Source organism: Thermobia domestica, chromosome 6, assembly GCF_964235325.1.
Source record: "Thermobia domestica chromosome 6, izTheDome1.hap1.1, whole genome shotgun sequence".
NCBI classification, from domain to species: Eukaryota; Metazoa; Arthropoda; class Insecta; order Zygentoma; family Lepismatidae; genus Thermobia; species Thermobia domestica.
This window is the reverse complement of record NC_137459.1, coordinates 162,306,722-162,328,679: the sequence shown is the minus strand read 5'-3', so window position 1 is coordinate 162,328,679 and position 21,958 is coordinate 162,306,722. Positions and strand designations below refer to the sequence as shown.

The following is a 21,958-nucleotide window of genomic DNA, read 5'->3' as shown; positions in this document are numbered from 1 at the left end:
TATTGCTTTTTGAGCAATACGCCAACGCAGATCCAACGTTAGGAGCAGAGTGTGATATGCAATGTGGCGCTGTATAGCGGCAGATGATTGAATAATTCGCCGGGACGCAGGTGTTTCGCATTATTTAGCTGGTGCCTCGTACCTGCGTACGTTCATGAGCGGGCAGTAACTGTTTCTGTTATGGAGGTTGTTGACTTGAGAAAGTGAGTTAAAATTTACCAACCTGGTAAACTTATATAAGCAAATCAGTAACTCAAAATAGCTACGTATATCAGGAAGATTATTGCTGAATATACAAACGAAACGAAATATTAGTTATCCTTGCACTCATAAACTTCTAGCTCCTCCCAAATAAAAATTAGGGATTTTTAGGAAACCAAACATTAATCAGTGACACTCCTCCTAAAATTCTTTTCTAAACCCGCTACTTATTATTTGTATAAAATGGTTTATAAATAAATGTATAAATGTATTCAAGGTTCTATTGGAACATTATTACTAAATCACTGCAGAGGTACAGTATAACAAATGTGAAAGTACGCTCTGGCGGATATACTGAAAAACGTACGTTCTGACAGATATATATGGAAAAATATAAGTTTAACTTATGTGCTAGAAGCTAGAGTACTAAGCTCTGAGAAATAAAAAACGCATGATTAAAAATGAAATGATCTAGAGTAGAAAAAATGACGATAACTTAGAAGTTAAATAGCCTCTAAAATTGCCCTCAAATACTACGTACTTCATTACAATTACATGGGCGCATGAGAGAATGATTCAAATAAACAAACAATTGGCTACTTACCAATGAATCCTCCCTTGGAAAGCCTAAAAATACATGCACCTAGTTTTCCCATTATTTATGGCCTTCCGAAGGTGCACAAGCCCGACATCCCCCTACGCCCGATCTATCAGGTTTCAATCATCCAGCCTATTTACTATCCAAATGGTTATATAAAAAACTTAATAGTTACAATAGTGGTTTCAAATACGTTCTGAAAAATAGTCTTGACGTTAAACAACAATTATCATCATTTGCAAATGCCAATGCCATTTTACTTGCATCCATAGATGTTGTTGATATGTATCCGTCCATACCATTGGAACTTACTATCAGTAGTACACGATCCTGGTTACTACAAAATCGCAATCTGCCTATGAAACTCATTTTTTATTACGATTGCTTTAGGTTTATTTAACAACTAATGTATTTCAATTTGAAAATCATTACTTTTCTCAGAATGGTGGCTTAGCCATGGGCAACACACTATCCTCGATATTGTCCAATATTGATATAAATCAGATTGAAACTTCTATTTTACAGCAGGATACATTTAAGTACATTAAATATTACCGTTACGCTGATGACATTTTACTACTTGTACGGGACGAAAATACACTTGTACACTTCTCCAATTTATAAATGCGCTAGTAAAATTTTCTAAGTTCCTTAAAATTGTAAATTTGGCAACAACACATTCTGAGTGAGAGGAGGGGAAGGAATGAAAAAAGAAACAAGATTTATGAACACAGCTCACAGTTTCTAGTTTGAAATTCTCACTTCCTCTTTTGTTACTTCTTATAATGATACTTCTAGTACAAAGCAGTACCTTAGCATTAATGCAGCAAACTTTTTTCCTTTTTTTAAAGGAAGAAACACACTTCTCGACGAAAAACAAAGATCGTCATGAAAGCAAGGGTAGTCAAGGAGTTCGTTATCTATCAATGCAACTGAAGGAGCATTCTCTAGTTGCTGCTATGGCCAAGCGTGTTAAGTAGTCTATTTTTTGTGTTGATGCAATACTTTTTAACCTGCTTATTTTGTAATTTTTCAGTCATTCTTGCCGTACATTTTTATAGTATATGTATTACACGGAGATGGTGAACAATTTTGTAATTTATCCAAAAATAAGGTGTACAGGCGTAGAACCTTTTCTATATATCCCAATGTGAGTCCTCCTTAGTGCAAATTACTTCTTGCATCGATCCATAAAATTTTCGTAAACCTGTAAATCCGAAGATTTAGTGTTCAGGAAATCAGTATCAGATCTAATACCTCCTTCATCTTTACCAGAACGCAATTCATATTATTATACGCATCTTCGTTGTGAGAGACCCGGGTTTATTCCCGGCGGGAGCTCATGTTGTTCGGGGCCTACGTTAAGCTGTAGATTTGCTTCTTACATAGCCTCACTGCTAAACTCAAAATCAAATATTATTATTATTATTGTAAGTAGGGAATAGAAAAAAGGTTTGAGGGTACTAAATTTGGTGAGACATTTTTATTTCTTCCCAGTATGGACTGTATGAGAATCATTTTAGATAGGTTTTCACGACGATCTCACATTTTTTTTTTTTTTCATTTAAAAGTCTTAATAGATCTCAATAGTACCACCGCTTGCTAGAGTCTATATCACAAGAATGCACTCAGTTTCATAAGACATTGGCCATCATCTTACCCCAAACACTCTGAGTATTTTACGAGAATAGATTAGTTGTGTTCTCTACTGTTTTCAAATCGGTTTTTTCTCAGGTTCAAAGTCGTTGATGTAAGTCACACATTGAAGTACGTTTTTTTTAACTCGGTTGTGTCCTGTTTTTAGAGATAAATGATGTGCTCAAAAATGAGATCTCTTTCACATTTTCCTATTGAAAAGCCTCTCAGAAGAGAAATCAAAATGAGACCATAGTGGGACACTACTTAGTATATCCTAGATCCTGCGCAGGGCGACGTTTCAACTTCGAGGGGAAACGTACACCTAGAAAAAACACTGAACTCGCTGCCGACTGTGTTCAGCATTCAGATTTGGGAACCTTTCTCGTCAATATTTTCCTCATGCTCTGCCACACATTTGTAACTTCAAGACTTCATCAGAGGATGTTGTAACTTCTGATACAAAATGCCTATAATTCCTATAGCACACCAAAGGTTTTGATTTTGCTGTACTGTCCTGGATAACACCAGTGTTTTTTGGGTCAGTATTATTGAAGGTGCACTGCAGCGAAGTTCATTAACAATGAACCTTTCACCTTTTAGAAACATGCAACTCAAATTCTCACAGTAGCATTAGAAGTTGCACGATTCCTCAACAATTGACACACATCTAGATGGATTTTTGAGGTGATATCCTTCTAGTAGAGGTACCCAATAAAAGCTCGGTAATGCGCACCATAGAGCCGGTTAGGTTGCGATGAGCTATCCGCTCTGTTCGACTCAGCTCAGATGAACCATCCTCTGGAGTCGGCTCGGTCTAGGTGCGCCATCGGCTCGGTAGACGTGATATATGAGCGGTCTTTCTGAGCTGAGCTCTGTCGTGAACAAGCCGCGAGCCGACCAATTTAAACCAATTGCACAATTAGAGTCGGCACGTTTCATTCAACGTATTCGAATGGACCGAGTTTGGTCGCTAGTGGTTAGATCGGTTGTCGCTTTTATGAAAGTGACTGTATGTCCGGCTTAGTGAATCTTCTTGTATCTGATCTCTCCTTAAAGAAATCCTTGGTTCGGCTGTGAAGAAGATTGTTACAAAACAAAGTTCTTGTAAAGTCAGGTGCAAATTTCCAACTCGATAAATTTCTTGTATAGATATATAGAGGAATTAATGGATTTACGCAGTATTCAGTAGCTTTCATCGGTTCAGGTGAGTAGGACCATGGTTTTCATTGGACATTTGAAAAACAAACACCAAAAAGAACATTTTTTTAATTATTTTTATTATTGAAAATAAAAGTTCACAGGTTTTGTTTACAACACCATGTTTCGCATCGCAGGATTTTCATTGGAGAAAAAGTATTCAAGTGACAATTAACTCACATTTTCTTTACTGTTAATGCACTCTGCTGTTCTGTTGGAGATATCAGTAAAAGTGTTTAAGGAGTATCAATTTGGGCAACACGTTGATGTTCTCTCATGCTTCAGAGCGTAAGCGTGAAAATTCATGAATTATCGGAAATGAATTTTCTAAAAGGTAGTCCAAACGTTTGAATATAGCTAAATAAGGCAATTTTGAATAGGCCTAATATAGGCACATTAAAAGCAAAATAATGATATAGAAATATAATTTGACAGAAACATAAAATATCTTGTCTAGAGTTTAATCTGTTATGAAATTACTTTTAAAATGTAACGCGTTACTTTGTCATCAAGATGATAGTTGTTACTAATATAACTCATAATCGGTTCGGAAATAGCGCGCTATTTGTAGCGAAGCTACAATAGCTAGCTACAAACTTTGTAACTCTAGCTGTAGCGGCGCTACAAGTCTAAACCTGCAGCTTGTAGCTGTGGCTGAGCTACATATTTTTTATAGTCTATAGCGAATTTTACACTAAAGCTACAAATAAATCTTTTCCAGAACACAAAAATATTTTGTAACTTCAACATTCCCTCACAATTTTTAGTAAATTTTTATGTTATGATAGGGAGAAAATATACATTTTTGGGGGAGGGGGTAATATATATTGAAAATAACAGACAAAATGCATACTCTACTATGAAATGCAAATTGACAGACAAAGCTTTTATGTAATATTTTAACCAAACTTTTAAGTTCAGTTACGCATGTAGATGCCATGGCATATATTATGTTGTATGATGCCAAGTAAACTGTATTTGTGACAAGAGCTTAAGTAGCGAATACGTTTCTGGAAAAGTAGCTAATAGTTGTAGCGAGCTACAATTTTTATCATGTAGTTGTAGACCAGCTACTTTGAAAAGTAGCTTTCCGATCACTGCTCACACTAAAATTATGATGGCAAATGGTGAATATACAATATGCTTGCCTTCTACGTGTGCCTCTCGGGTCTATTCTAGCCGATCTTGCTTTTCTCGATTTCAGCAAGCGATAGAAGTAAATTTGTCACCTTTCTCAGCTGATTTTCTGTATGCTCAGAAAACTCTTAAAGTTAAGGATATGATTTAGAGTACCCGGGTCATAACCAAAGAAGGGGCAAGTAAACCATGGCCCTACTCACCTGAACTGATGAAAACTACTTAACACTGCTTAAATCGATTAATTCTTCCCAATAGGTATGCAAAAACTTTGAGTTGGACATGGTGGTGTCAACCCGCTCGGCTCGAGCCCTTAGCCACTGGCTCAGCTTGAACTCCGACTCGGTTCAACTGAGCCAACAGCTAGAGTCGGGTTGATTGGAATGAGCCATCAGCTGGGTTCGGCTCGGCTCCGGTGAGCCATCGGCTCAGCTAGGCTCAAGTGAGCCATCGGCTCAAGCCTGCTTGGTTCGGGTGAGCCATCGGCTCGAGCCGGCTCGGTGGTGACAGCCGGGAGCCGAGTTGCTCTAGCCATTGACGACACTACTACTTTGAACATGAAAAACACCGATTTGAAAGCAGTAGAGAACACAACTCATCTCTACTCGCAAAATACTCATGAGAGATTGTTCGGGGGTAAGATGATGGCCAATGTTTTATGAAACTGAGGGCATTCTTGTGAGATAGTCCAGCAAACGGTGATACTATTGAGAGCTATTAAGACGTTCAAGTGATAAAATGTGATATTGTCGTGAAAACCTATCAAATATGGTTCTGATACCAAGATAACATACAGTTCATAGGTGTAACCTGCGCCGTAACTTAGATTTATTTTTTTTTTGGGGGGGGGGAAGCATTAATACGCGTATTAGGGCCCCCTAGAAAAGTTATTTTTATAATTCTTGGGTCTCCTCTTTCCATCTTTCTCTTACTTTTTATGAACCCCCCGGAGCCTGTGGGCCGTCCCGAATGGCAAGGTCTGTGGGACCATTAGTTGCGCCTCTGAGCCATTTCATATATGACAAATTAATTAAGGGGACAATATTGACAAATCTCAAAACCATACTAATCTAGTATATGTATAAAAAAAATAGTTTGTTTGTGTGTTTGTCTGTCTCTCTGTGTGCGGCGTGGGGACCAGACGAGTGGACCGAGAGTTACCAAAATTTGGTCATAGGTACCTTGGTTCAGGCTCCAGATGAAGGCGAAGCGATTTTTACAAATTTCGAACCAGGAGAGTTTCAGGGGGGGGAGCTTTTACCGGGACCAGCCTGGGGACCGCACAATTTGATCGAGAGTCACCAAATTTTGGTCACGGATACCTTGGTCCAGAGCCCAGACAAAGGCGAAGCACTTTTGTCAAAATTCGAAACAGGGAGGTCACAGGGGAACGTTTACCGGGACATGTAAAAGTAATAGAAAATGACCGATATTAGTGTCAAATCCATAGTTTTCGTTGTCACAAGATCAATGGTGACACTTCCATTAACGATGACTTGCAAATTCAGCTACCATTGTATACGGGCCGGGGATTAGCAGCAAAGGGGGTACCGAGACATGTAAAAATAGCCCAAAATGACCGATATTAGTGTCAAATACATAGTTTTCGTGGTCGCTGAAATGAATGGTGATACTCCCACAGGCGCTGACTTCCAAATACAGCCCCCTTGCGAAGAATGGGTGTATTCAGCTAGTACATATTATTTCTAGGACACCTAATAGTGGACTTTTTTTTTTTTTTTTTTTTTTTTTTACTGAAATGTTCTCTACTCATTTTTGGTTTATTTACTTTTTGTGTGCTGTTTTGTTTATGTAATGTAGTGAACCTGTTTGGTGCTTCATTTATAATTTAATGTTCGTATCGTATATGGAGTAAAAAAATGTCTTAAAATGGGCCCCCATCGAACGGCGGGGAGCTTCCCTGGGGGGACAGTTGCCCGATGACCCCCACAAGTTACGGCCCTGGGTGTAACAACAAAGTGGGAGGAAATAAAATGTGTCACCAAATTTAGTACCCTCAAACCTTTTTTCTATTCCCTACTTAATAATATATTTGATTTTGAGTTTAGCGTCCCTTTCAGAAGCGAGGCTATATGAGAAGTGAATCTACAGCTTAACGTAAGCCCCGAACCACATGAGTTCCCGCCGGGAATCGATCCGGGTCTCCCACGCTAAAGACGCGTGTAATAATAATATGAACTGCGTTCTGGTAGTGATGAAGGAGGTATTAGGGCTGATAGTCATCTCCTGGACACTAGAACTCTGGATTTACTTTCAGGTTTACGAAAATCTTACAGATCGATGCAAGAAGTGATTTGCACTAAGGAGGAATCACACTGGGATATATATATATATATATATATATATATATATATATATATATATATATATATATATATATATATATATATAGAAAAGGTTCTACACCTGTACACCTTATTTTTGGATAAATTAGAAAGTTGTCTGTTACCTCCGTGTAATACATATACTATAAAAGTGTACGGCAAAATTACAAAATGAAAAAAAGTAATAGAATCGAGTGGGATTCGAACCAGGTTCATAAGTACTAAATCCGCACAGAAGGCAAGAACTTCGCACGCATGGTTATCGAAATAACTATGAAGTTTCATTCCCATTTTATGGATAGAGAACGAATTTCTTAACAGCTCCCTCTTCTTTTTTTTTTCTTTTTTAACGAATATTGTGGTTGAAAAGTGTGTGTGCTTTACTTACAACCAAGTTTTCTACATTTACGAAATACTATGATGTTCTAAACATATCATTACCTTAAGTTATAAAAAGAGAACTGAGTATTTCAAACAGCAAACCGTGAGTGTGTTCGGAAGTCTCGTTATTTTTTTCCTTTGACTTCCCCTACCATTACGTCAACTGCGCTGTTGCCAAACTTACAATTTTAAGGAACTTAGAAAAATTCGGACATGCAATTATATTTTGGAGAAGTGTACAAATATTTGAACAATTCAACTATGAGCATCCTAGGCTAATGTTCACCCTCGAACGTGAATATGATAGCTATCTTCCACTTTTAGACTTACTGATTACACAAAAAATTTATAACAAAAGTATATCAAAAACTTAATGCAGGCACTACTTACATACATCAACAGTCAGCTCATTCACCACTGTACAAGGCTAATATTTGGAAAAATTTCTTCCGCAGGGCATTACAAGTATTATAGTGTTTTCAAAACTAGAAACAAATTGACGTTTGGAGAAGCATGTACGCTGCTGCCACATCGTGCTCATCCCGGTGAGTCATCAGCTGGAACTGTCCCTTGACTGTGTGTTTAAATCACTTCCACGCACAAAGAAACGAAAGACTAAAATAGCTTCTTTCCTTCTGAAAACACGTGTTTATTAGCGGCAACATTGGAATATTAAGGTCTGTTACCAAGAAACCCTCCACCCACTATTGCTAAAATGACATTTATGATTCGACCCTCGCTGAGTGACCGCAAACTATGTGACGTAGACTCCCTTCTTAAAAAAAAAAAAAAAAAAAAAAAAATCTGCACGTGTTTTTGAGCTGTCAATTTGTTTCTTGTTTTGAAAGCCCTTTGATTTGTGATCATCCAAAAGATCTTAATGACGAAATACAGTTTTTATACAAAATAGGACAAAAAAAAGTTACAAATTATGTACTTTACAAAAGTGGTTTAATCAAACACGTAGATCGGTCCAAACTCCAAAAACTTGGATAGAAACTCCTTATTTTCCACAATTATCGACAAAAATTCAGTGTATTGCGAAGCATAACATATCTGCTTCTAGTATCCCCCCAAAAAGGCTACAAAAACATCTCACCGGATTTGAAAGTTATTTTGTTGATCCACTAAATAAGTCAGTCATTTACCGCGTTCAATGCGAATGTGACTCCTCATATATAGGCCAAACAAAACTCTATATTAACACTTGAATTAAGGAGCATATTAGAAAATCAAAAGTGTCACAAGAAGAGGGTATGCCGGGATTGGTGCTTCGTTTAAAACAAAATACACATAATACAAAACCGGTTAATGTAATAGGTTCAGCAAAAGCAAAGAAACAACGGGAAATTAAAGAATCATTCTTTATTCATAAATACAAACCTGCTTTGAGTCTGGACACTGGCAACATTGATAGAATTTGGTTACCTACCTTTGACGCATATTTTCTGTCTAACAATGGTGACTAACATAGACACCGTGCTATCTTCGATTCTCGTCACATTTCAGGATCTACTCTTATTTAAATTTATTTATTTAGTGGTATGTATTCCTTGTTTTACACCTTTTATTTCCTATCCGTTTTAATGCTTTTCAACTTTCCACTGAGAATGGAACCAGCTTTGAGTTCAGAAACGTTTGAAAAATATTTAGGCTTTCCAAGGGAGGATTCATTGGTAAGTAGCCACTTTTTTTGTTAACTATGTACATGTACTTCATGTTTACTTTAATTCATAAAACATGTGCTCCATCCATCATGATGGTGAATTCCAAAGCGAAATATGATATTTAGATCATGAAATCTTATTTAACTATAGAGTATACTGTTAAAAAAAACTATTTAGATAGAAAAAAATATGAAAATGAAAACAAGCAGATTTTTTATGTAAAAAAAAAAACTTTTTTTGAAAAAAAAAAAGCCGGCTTTTTTGCATCTCTAGTACTATATAGAGTAGCCAACGGGTGCTGAAATAAGGAAAACAACGGAGATAGATTCTTGTAGAAGACCTCGAAATGAGCAAAACATGTCTAGTAAACACAGGGCAGAAAATGCGTCCTTCCAAAGATGTAAAATGCCGAAAACGACGAATATAAACTTTAAACTCCCACAGTTCGAGAACTATGGAATTTGTCGCAATAGGGCCAACAACTTACACAGGAACTATTTACCTCTGTTTAAATATCCATGTTTCAGAATCCTTCGGTAAAGGCGCAACGGATTGTATAGAGGAAGTGGAGTAAGAGGAGACACTTTTAAATAATAATTAAGAATGAATTTCAATGTTGATGTAGATACCATTTAAAAATAATTTCATTTCTCTGTTAATTCTCAAAAATTACTAATACCACTTTTCTCTTTCCGACTCATATTTTTTCATTACTTACGTAACCACACACAACGTATTTTAAATTCAAAGAAAAGTTTTTAATAATAAAGTGGAGTGAAATTTCGATATTAAAATATAATTTGTAAAAGTTTTAAAGGGTATCTTTACTAACCTGTTCTTATTTAAGTATATAAACCACCAAAATCGATTAAGAGTTCGACAATCGCTTCTATGTGCAAATACATAACTGTTTCATAAGAGCTAACGATTTAATCTAGTTGGTCATTAGAAGGTATAAATGTATTGACAAGTGAGTTTCGTGAGTGAAACTACGGTGTACTTCGAAATTATGCAAATTCAGTACTCAAAGTTGAAGTAGCACATCTATAACTACTTGAATAGATAAATAAGATCAAAAATGTTACCTGTTCCTCGGACGCTAAATCCATATCAGAAAGCCATTACTCGCTTCTCTTAGAATTTGTGCTCTATGGTGTAAACGTTGAAAGCGGAAATCTTTAATTTGAACCACTTACGGTTTGAATAGAGAGTTAACGGAAGAGGTGGAATTCTTTCATAGCCTCTTCTATATAGACATTGAACAGGAGAGGTGAAAGTCATCAAGTCTTGTAGCCCATAATATATATCGCTCATTGACTTGGTTGAGTTTTTAGAAATGCGTTTCATCTTCGATCATTAGGTGAGAATGTAATAATGGCACTAACGGAGATAGTCATTTTGTGAGATACTTCGAAAGGAGCAAATAATGTTTAGTAAACATCGGGCGTAAAATGCCTCCTTTTAAGTTACAAGCTGCCGAAAATGCAGGAAAATAAACTTTAAAGGTCAGTAGCTCGGGAATTATGAGACCTATCGTACTTGGATCAGGGAATTACGCAGGAACAGTATACCTCTATTTAAATATTCACGTTTCAGAATCCTCCGGTAAAGGCGCAACGAATTGATAGAGGAATCTAGGGTAGAGTAAGACATTTTTAAGTACTAATTAAGTATAAATGAAAATATTTATGTAGATACCATTTAAAGTTCATTTCATTTCTCCGTTAGTAGTCGAAAACTAATATCACTTTCCTCTTTCATGCAACCGCCAATATTATTTTCGAGTAATGTAACTATACGCAACAAAATTTAACTTTAAAGAAAAGTTTTTCATAATCAAGTGAAATCAAATTTAGATATTAATGTATAATTTGGTAATGTTTGAAGGCTGTATTTACTAAATTGGCATTGCATAAGAAAAAAGATAACCAAAATACAGTAAAACCTGTCAACTTGGCCATCTCTCTAAGTTGGCTACCTGCTTATCTTGGCCTGGTTCGTCTTGAACTTGCATTTTCCCATAAGACATTCGTTACTTATTATTCTGTAAGTTGGCCACCTGTCTATCTTGGAAATTGGCCGCGTTGAAGCAATGTTTACCTATGATGATAAATTTACCTGCGTATTTTGGCCACGCAAAATACCGTTTTGTTATTTTTCTTAAATGTTTCGTATTCTCATTTGAGAGACAGATGTTCTGTATTTGTGACTGGAGACAAAGAAGCATGGATTCGCACGATTTGTTCTTGGAGATTAATGAACAGAACATTACCATAATAAAGGGGTGGTGAAGGAAGATGTGAATAAAAAAAAAAAGCACGTACAGGAATTCAGGAAATGGTTGTACGTATATGTTTGTTTACCCTGTCTGTTTGGGTAAAGCCATTAAATACATCGGCTCCTTTCATCAGTGGAAAGCTTTAGTAATTCCTTGAAATTCTCAAGGTTAAAGCTAACCATCTCAACTGACAACTATTGACACATGACGGCTTGTCAAAAAGTAGTGGAGGTTTTGAGATATGAATTCCCTTAAGATTTTCTCAAAACCTCTTTCCCTCCGAGGGAAACAATTGTAGCTTATTAACAAGGCAAAAAGCAGGGTTGGCAAAAACCATGCTTTTATTGAAAAAAAAAAAAAAAAAAAGGTTGTTTGGTTTAAACCTGTTTTTTTTTTTTTTTTTTTGTTTGTTTGTTTAAACTAGGTTTTTTTTGGTTTAAATAATTTGCTCTATGTATTTATATTACATATGGACAGAAATAAGTTTGTTTCGCCTTGCTGTTATTATGCAACAACAGGGTTATGCTGGAAGGGGTCTTATAAGCTTAAAGCGGGATCCAAACAGCTTCCCGGCTTACATCCGAGAGAAATTGTCCTCCATTTGGACTCGAAATCGGGACTAATTGGCCACAAATGCAATGAGTCTGCCGACTCACTCACGAATGACTCCTGATAAAAAATACGTTGTACTGAGCTTTACATACTTGTTAATATAATTGTCAAGAGTCATTTCAGGACAAAAAGATAAATAGTTGCACAAGTGAAACCATTATACAGAATTACATATAAATCAGGAAACTCCCGCGTTAGTCATTGTGAAAATCCTGTTATTAATTTAAATGCAAAGCAAATCCTGTTATTGCTTTGTATGTAAAATCTAAGGTCAACATATCATAATCAGTAAAACTGAGGTATTAAATTCCAAATTTAGTATGTAGATATCGTTCAATAAAATTAAAACGAAGTCCAATCCAAGCTAATGTTGGAAGCTACGTAGGCAGTCGATAAATTTTGCCAATGTCTATCAATATATTTAGGCAACCTTTGCTGCTTTCTAAAACAACAAGCATTCAGGCAAGCAAAAACATACAATTTGGCTTCGATTCGTATGTTTAGGCTTAACATCTTTATCTAATACCGATGTTATAAAGAAGACTTTCGCTTTAAAGTGACATCCAAACCGCTACTTGGTTTACACATGAAAGAAGGGTTGTGGTTCGACCGAGAACTGAACATGGGACACCTTGATTAAAAGGTGAAAGGGAGATAAAAGTAATGCAGATGGTTTGATATGTGAAAACGTCACCATGAAGTTCACACGATCTAAAGCATTTTTCGTTCTTTTTTTTTTCTTTTTGGTTTAAACCAGTTTTTTTTTTTTTTTTTTTTATATATACCAGCCAACCGTGGCAAAAAGAATAAAAGAAATACGTCTAGAATGAGTTTGCAGATATGTTTCGTCTGAACAACATAATTGAAGCACATTGGATTTTATCCAAAATGAAAAGAGAGCAAACAAAAGCAAGAAAGAACAGTGACAACTGAAAACAAGTCATATAAACTACATATAATTTGTTCAATTTATAATTTTGCTTTTCTTGTTTTCAATCTGAATAACTCAGTGTGCTACAATATTGATTTCAATAAACTACATGCATATGTTTCTATTTTATGCTTGTTTGTGTTGTTGTGTTTTGAATCCGAATACTTCAGTGTACCAGACTAGTTTTCAGATTAAACATACTATACTATTTTTTTTGTAGTACTGTATATTGTTATTACTCTCTATAGATTATTTAAAAGTAGCTGTCGTGTCATTGCTTATTAAAATTTTACAATCAAGTAATACTAGAAATCCTATTCTAAAAATACACCAATCACACTTATTTTCTCTAAGTTGGCCACTTTTCAATGGAACCGATGGTGGTCAACATAAACAGGTTTCACTGTACTTCACATCTTACGTTAGAGTTGAACAATCACTTCCATCTAGGAATTCGTAGTTGTTTCATAATAGCTAAGGATTGTAATCTAGTTGGTCATTTAAACTATAAATGTATGAGGAAACCAAAATCTTATCGTTCAACTGGCTGAAAATTAAAGCCAGGTCTGTAATTTGTCAATTGTTTCATTACTGAATTACCAGAAAAATATTTCTTATCTTCTGACAGCGCTTATTGGTTTTGTCTGTGAATTAAATGATTTAAATTGTATTTTTTGCACGTTTAAAATACCTCAGGTAGTTTGCTGTGTCTAGAAAATAACTCCTAGAGTTGTTAGATTAACAGGAGTTCATGAAGTAGCTATGGTGAAATTGAGAGGGCAAATGGGAGCTCGACTTCCCAAACGATTTCCTGCTCTTCTAAGCCTTACGCGTTTATTAAACGTGGTTAATACTTGATTGTCTAGCAGTGGTTCTCAAACTTTCCGATAACGCGAACCCCCTATGCATTCGGAAAATGATCCGCGGACCCCCTTGCAATGGTATTTGAAATTTCACATGGTATTAAATACTATACTGATTAGAATTACCACTGACAAGAAAAAGATCAACAGTGCAATAAGTAATTTATGCTAAAGATACATGGTTATTTCCTAGTGAAAGAAATTTCAATTGAAAATACAGTAACTTTCAAGACTGAAAATCAATGTATTTTTTTAAAAAAGGAAATTCACTTGATAAACAATGTTCTCAAATGTGGGGTCACTAATATGAGGAATGAAATTCTTTCTGTTTTTCCATAATTCCACTGAAATCCAAAATAAGTTCTGTCACCATTAATCTTAGGTCTGATTCCACATTAAGACGATTTCGCTTTCAGGCTTTAATACTGCAAAGAACAGAAAAGGTTTGTTCACATAAGTAAGTGGTAGGGAAAGACATCAAATGCTGCTGCAATGCCTTTTTTAGACAACTCTTCATGCTCACAGGGCAGAAATTTAGTAAAGTAGGAAAGCATTTAAATTTACGAACATAAGTATAATTTTAATTGCTTTCTTTTTAGGAACAGAAAAGAATACTTTTTGCATAACAACTATGAGTTCCATTTTATTATAACACATTTCAATTTTTAGGCGTCGCGGACCCCTTGGCTACATCCCACGGACCCCCAGGGGTCCGCGTACCCCACTTTGAGAACCACTGGTCTACAGTAATTGAAGAATATCTATATTAGGTTGGTGCGAATGAAATTCCACCCCAAGCGCGTTATTTCCAGAGGCCAAAAATCTACACTATCTGATTAGTGAAAATATTCAACAACATTCTTTTGTTATTGATGAACCAGCTATTGGATTCCATGGAGGAAGAAGTCCGGAGTGTGCGATGCGAGGAAGTCCTCAATTGATACTCAGGGAAGGCTTTTCCTCGAAGAAATGACCGGGACTCTGGAAGAGGTGGTAGTCAGTGAGAGTGATATCGGGTTGAGGAAGGAGTTCATGCTTCAACTCACGGAGAATCTGCACCGTTCTTTGCTAGACAACATTGTTGTGCAATATGAAGTCACAATGTCCATTAAACACTGCTGTCGGTACATTTGATGGAGTTAAGCACTGTAACGATCTTCATTGATGGTTTCACCTTGCCTACAAAGACATGTTGGATCACTCCTACTATAGATAACATGCTATCAATACCATATTCTGTTAGTGATGTGGTTTAGAAAACCTTTCTGAAGGTTGATCACAATCCAGCCATTGTCCTGACCGTTCACGATTGTCACATGAGACCCGTTTTTCGTCTGAAGTGACAATCCAATGGAAAAAAAAGTCCCGGTTATTCCTTACACTCAGAGAACTCCATACCTCCAAATGGCTATTCTTGTTGGCTCATGAATCCAACTTTTTCACTTTACCGATCGCAAGGAGCCAAGGATCGACAGTGGTGTGGTGTATGTTTGAGTCGTCTACAGTGGCACGAATACTTTTTCGAGGATCCGTTTTAAGGTGTTCCTGAGAAGTTCATCTGAAATATTGTTAATTAATGCTTACGGGGTTCATTTTGCAATACTGTGTCACCAGAACGAAATTTGACAAATGGCGAATGCTACGTACATTTGTCATTCCTGTTCCAAATGCACAGCTAATGTTTTCTGTCGCTTGCTGTGCTGAATGTATAAGTTTCAATTCGTAAAGAGAAATCACTCTGGGTTGTGCTCTTCATGATGCACTTTCATACATTATTACAACGCCCTACTTCTCTATTGTTTACCCCCAATCAAAATGCCGGAGTGTACTGAATTTGTGAAGTTACACGTGTGACCTTAGTCCATCCTTGTGTTGTGTTGCTGAGGTTAGTTTATCACCAGACGTCAGTGAGGACATTTCATTCGCACCATCCTATTAATAGACGATGAAACACATTTAAAAGTAACAACACCACGTCAATATGCGATATATCTTGTAGGCCACAAGGCTTGAGGTCGACGGTCGATTTGGTCCAAGGAAGAACGAAGGACTATGATGTTATTTTGAGAAGATAGGGGAAAGATGTTGAGAGATATTGTAGTAATAAGTGTCAGCTCATGGCAAGGTAAAATAATTTCCAATAGAAGAAAAAATAATTTAAAAAAGCTTTCTTGGTAGCTCTTGTATCGTTATAAGATATTAAAAAAATAACTGCATTATTTGCTAATTGCTATTGATTTGTTTGGTATTCACTGTTTATATAGGATGAAGATTTGGGTTTTTAGGCCTAAAAAATAAGCCTAACGTTATACGATACTGCATAAGTAACATTGAGCAGCAGTAATCTATGAAATTAATACATGAAACACCTACTTGCATTTGAAATGAAATATCGCTTTAAGGTTTATTTTCTTCCATTTTCGGCCGCATCTAACTTTGGAACTACGGATCTTCTGTCCTATGTTTACTATACTTTTTTCTTCTTCCGAAGTCTCTTACAAGATAGCTATTTCCATTTTCTCCGTTATTTCAACATCTGGTATTGTATAGGGTGAACCACTTAAAATGACCCCTCCTTGTAACTTCTGAACTAACTGATAGAGCAGAAATTTCTTAATAAATAAATAAATAACTTAATGAAGTATAATGTAATATCACATTTAGTTTTCAGTATTGCCAACGGAGAATGTTACAGTATTACAAGCGTTTTATTACATTTGTAATTCTGTATATTCTTAGGTCTCCTCACAAACTAAAGATGTGGAAACTTCCGCGACGTCTAACACCTGCTGGCAGAAGGCTGCGTTGGTTGATGCTCGGTAAGAATTTCCTATTTACATGTTAAGTTTTTGTAGGATAATAAAGTGGAAATAACTTTGCCGTATAAACTCACGGCACATGGCAAAGTGAAGAAAAAGGACAAGAATTTTGTTACTTACTATTAGTTTGTTTATTTCGATGTTAGATTTGAGATATTTGGTGTAACCGTCATGTAACTGGTTGTGTGAAATGATTATGAATTGTAGAATTCACTAAATAAAGTTTTGAGTGTGTCAGGCAAGGTAATTGTTCATTGGAGTGTATATATATATATATATATATATATATATATATATATATATATGGGATATACAAAAAAATCTAAAAACACTTCATGCAGGACACGTAAGTTTGGCCCTCCACTGTACAACACGTGTTACGGTTGCCGATCGCTTTTTGTTTTCAATGTGTCATGTGGACCTTCCTCTTCCTTCAGCAGCAACCAGTTCACCTGTGAGTGTCGTGGTGTGAAAGTGGTACGGTAAAATGGGCGACCTAACAGACTTCCAAAGAGGCATGATCGTTGGTGCCCGTCTGGTTGGAGCTTCAGTGGCAACAGTAGCGAACATTGTGGGGGTATCGAAAGGCACTGTGTCCATTGTCACGAGAGCATACATAATTCATGGAATAAACGACATCTGCAAAGTACAACAGTGGTCGAAAGACAATCCTGTCAGATAGGGACCGGAGGGAATTAAAACGGATTGTAGCAGCTAAAAAGAAGATCACTGCAATGAAACTTACGTCTGAACTCAATTCCGGCCTACAGAACCCGGTTTCATCGGAAACAGTGTGACGGGAACTTCATAAAATAAAAATTCATGACAAGGCCGCTATCGCCAAACCCCTGGTCACAGCAGTAAATGCGAAGAGGCGTATCTAGTGGTGCAAGGACCACAAGGCGTGGACTCATGAGCAGTGGAGACACGTAATGTGGTCTGATGAATCGATCTTCATCTTGTTTCCAACAACCGGTCATGTTTACGTATGGAGAACACCGTCGCAGGCCTATGATACAGACTGACTGCTCCCAACTATAAAGCACGGAGGTGGTTCTGTTACAGTATAGGCAGTGATATCGTGGTTTTCCGCAGGCCCCATCATAGCCCTGCATGGAATGATGAATGCTAAGGTGTATGAGACCATTTTGGGGGACCAGGTTCTACCCATGGCCCAAATATTGTTCCCTGATGGTGATGTCATCTACCAAGATGATTTGGCACCCTGTCACGCTGCAAAAACGGTGAAATCATGGTTTGAGGAGCATGACTAGGAGCTATCACGCCTCCCCTGAGTCCTACAATCACCAGATCTGAACATCATTGAGTCATTGTGGTCTGAGTTAGAAAGGCGTGTTCGGTCTCATTACCCTCCACCAGCATCCCTTAAGGAACTGGAGCATGTTTTGGAGGAACAATGGTACAAAATTCCACACACCACGATTCAGGAGATGTATACGTTCATTCCACGTCGGGTCCAAGATGTTTTGGACGCAAAAGGAGGCCCCACACCATACTAGGTATGATTTTCACACTTTTGCAGACGTTTCAGATTTTTTGTCCAACCCCTATATATATATATATATATATATATATATATATATATATATATATATATATATATATATATAAAATATGCAACAATATATTAAATATTAATGATTATGAGCCACATTAGAATAAGTATATGTTTTAATAGCTATCAGATTGACGAACGAGGTAAACAACAAATTGAGTACAACAGGATGGCAGAAACGGGTAATAACATAGTGAAATTACACTATTTTGAAGAGTTCGATCCTTATAAAGGGGGCATCAAAAGTAATATAGAACGCTTCGAACAATATTGTGGTGCTAATGATGTTCCAGAAAAAGAGTGTACCGGTATTAATTTCAGTAATGGGCAGACAATTATATGATCGGCTGAAGCAAATGATTACCCGAAAAGAAGTAGCAGCTAATACATATACAGATTTATAGTAGAATTACTCAGACATCAGTTTACTAAAACTACTAACGTAATCGTGGAGCGCTACAAATTTCATTCCTTAAAACAGAACATAGGTCAATCATCTGAAGATTTCCTTGTTAAGGTGAAGACCCAAGCAAATAGATGCGTGTTTACTGATAGCTACAATGAAGCAATAAGGAATCAGCTTGTAATTGGTGTACTCAACAAAAATGTAAGAAAGAAGTTGTTGGCTGAATCAGAATTAACATTCCAAAGCTCAGGATATTGGTACGCAAATGGAGTTGGTAGAAAGGGAAGCCCAAATTTTGAGGCGAGAAGCTAAGGACGATCGAATTGTGGATAAGGTTAGCAAATGTACGAAAACGGATTATAAGGAATACAGATCGAAGAAAGAAAAGTGTAAGAAGTATGGAGCAGTACATAAGCCAAACAAGTGTCCTGCGTATGGCGGAAAATGTCATATATGTTCTCGCTATAATCATTCTGCAAAGAAATGTTTTAAAAGTAGGATATTTCATAAACAGGTGACGTCAGAGTAAGAGAGTGATGTAACCGGGAACGATACTAGATCACAAGAAGAATAAAGTAGTTCCACGAAGTCAGAAAGCAGTTGAGAAGTACGAGCGAGAGACGTAAATAAGAATATAAAGAAGAAACAGAAGAATACGAAACAAAAATGTAAAATTATAAGTTCGTCAGGAAGTGACAGTAAGAGTATAGTCTTGAGTCTTGCAAAGATCCTTAACGGAGGATAGTAGCGAAGCAGACTGGTGGAACAAGAATACAACTAAGAAAAGAAAGAATTACTTCAAGAGAAAAGAAGAATCAACAAAAAAGAGCAGTGAAGACGAATGGCGGATGAGAAATGTGGAAAGCAAGCAGAGAGATTGCTATAACAAAATAGACAATGGGAATCTAAGACAAAGAAGACCGAAAAATTTGAGAAGAAAGGAAAGAAAGAAAATAGAACTGGATTTTCTGGAGACTACTCATTAGGATTACTGAAAATGGGTACAATTAGGATGGCAAAGAAAGAAGAGCCAGCAGAAGAGAAATTAAAAATAAAGGTGAATAATAAAATAGTACAATTTGAACTAGACACTGAAGCAGCCATGACCACAATTTCATACCAGGTGTATGAAAGAAAATTGAAAAGATAAAGTTATTGCCAACGAGGAAACGAGTCTTTTACGCCAATGGTGAGAAATTTGAAGTAATGGGTAAGAACCATGCGACGATATGGTACGGAAAAAAAAAAAACGTTACCAATTTTGGTGGCCGCTGAGTCTATTACCACACCGATATTAGGACGAAATTGGTTAACACAATTGAAACCTGGTTGGAGGAAAATAACAGACTTGCAGGATACAGTCATTCATGGAAAAAAGAGTAAAGGAGATCACAGCAGACAACCCTGGAATGATAAGAAAATTGATGCCAGACCAAACGAAGTATCACCCAGAAGATATAGAATTCTGGTTTTTCCAATGATAGGTGAAGAAAATGTAGGATAGTAAAGTGGAAATAACTTTGTCATATAAATTCAAAACACATGGCAAAGTGAAGAAAGTTAAGAGAAGAATTTAGTTGTTTGCTATTAGTTTATTTATTTTGATGTTAGATTTGAGATAGTTGGTAACTGGTTGTGTGTGGCTCCTGTTAGGATATGTAATGATCGGGAAATTGTCATGAATTGTCATGACTAAATAAAGTCTGAGTATATGTGTCAATCAAGGTAATTGTTCATTGAAGTGTATATATATATATATATATATATATATATATATATATATATATATATACAGGGTGGGCCATTTTAATCAATCCACGGAAATATCAGAAAAATGATAAAACACGTTGATGTGCACGTTATATATTGCTAAGGGGGGGAAACCAATTCCGCCAAAAGCACCCCTTCCCGCCATTCGATATGCCCTATGATATTTACGTATTTCAATTTTGTTCCATTCATTTACCTTCCATGGTTTTCATACTACGGGTACTGGAGTTTCCGAACTATATCGTGGTGGCCATTTTGAAACTGGTGCTCCATATGAAACATCTTTTGGTACAGCGTTACTTAGTTTTCCAAGACCTTTCGAACGAGGTATTACTCGACCCATGTTCCCATTTGACATTTCAAAGTTACCCCCCGTTACCCCCATTTACGGGGGGCGGGGAGGGGTACTTTTGGCGGAATTGGTTTTCCCCCTTAGCAATATATAACGTGTACTTCAAACATTTCTTCTATATTTTATCATTTTTCTGATATTTCCGTGGATTGATTAAAATGGCCCACCCTATATATATATATATATATATATGCAGCAGTATATTAATAATCCAATTTTTCTTTTGAAGCGAAATGAGCTCATCCGGCTAGTCTCCTGAATTTACTCATGTAGGCTTCTTAACCGCTTCCCGGATTAACCCAAATATTTACGTTTAGCGATAACATGTAAAACTGGATTAACCCGAGTTATTACGGTCATTTTATTTTTTTACGTTCTTGTCTGGATTAACCCGAAATATTGCGTCATGATAAAGAAAAGTACACGGAGCAAATATTTACACGTGTCTCAACCGTCTTTTGTTTTGGTTTCTTGATTTAACACCACTGGGCAGTGTATTAGTCCCATAAAAGTCTCATTTTTTTTTTTTTTTCAGTATTATCGCTACAAGGGAGCTGTTCGCTAGTTTCTGTTCTTTCCTCCTGAAGAAGTTTTGTGTTTATATTACGACTGCATTGTTGAGAACATTTTGCAAACAATGAGCAGTGGTGAAACGGAAAATTTCAGTGTTGTTAGTGTAAATACAAATATCAGTGACAGTGAATTAGCTACAGATTTTTTTTTTATTTTAACATCCAATTTGTACAAGGGTAAATAAAAATGTCAATGCAATTTATAAATTACGCTGAGGTCGAAATACAGAGGAACTGGCACAATGAAAGTCAACATCAGGTAGTGTTAACAGTTCTCTGGTGCGGTTACAGCGTAATTCAACAATTATCTTCTTTGTTTGAATTCGTATTACTACTAACTTTTGCATTGTATTTGCTTCTATTAAATGAAAATAGCATATATTATGATAATTATAGCAATTATATTATGACATATGGAACGGTATATGAATAAATATAGCATATTTTCAGCGTATATTTTATTTCATTCTTACATTTTTTTATATATATATATTTTTCAGTGCCTGAAATAATTCGGGATAATCCAGAAGAAATGTCGTAACTTTTTTTTAGATAGCTCCGTATTATTGTTACACAAAACTTTTGTTTTGTTTCTGTTCAGTAATAAGTAGATAA

The 21,958-nt window shown here is 36.3% G+C and overlaps 1 protein-coding gene across 1 annotated transcript in view; it reads left to right on the top strand.

The window, feature by feature from the left end:
* The window catches only part of LOC145687354 (trehalase-like), a 102,747-nt gene that overhangs the window by 8,514 nt on the left and 72,275 nt on the right, over nt 1-21,958 (top strand). The window contains exon 2 of the mRNA XM_081760811.1: nt 16,588-16,667. The gene's annotated coding sequence lies outside the window, so the exon portion shown is untranslated. The remainder of the gene's footprint in view (nt 1-16,587; nt 16,668-21,958) is intronic.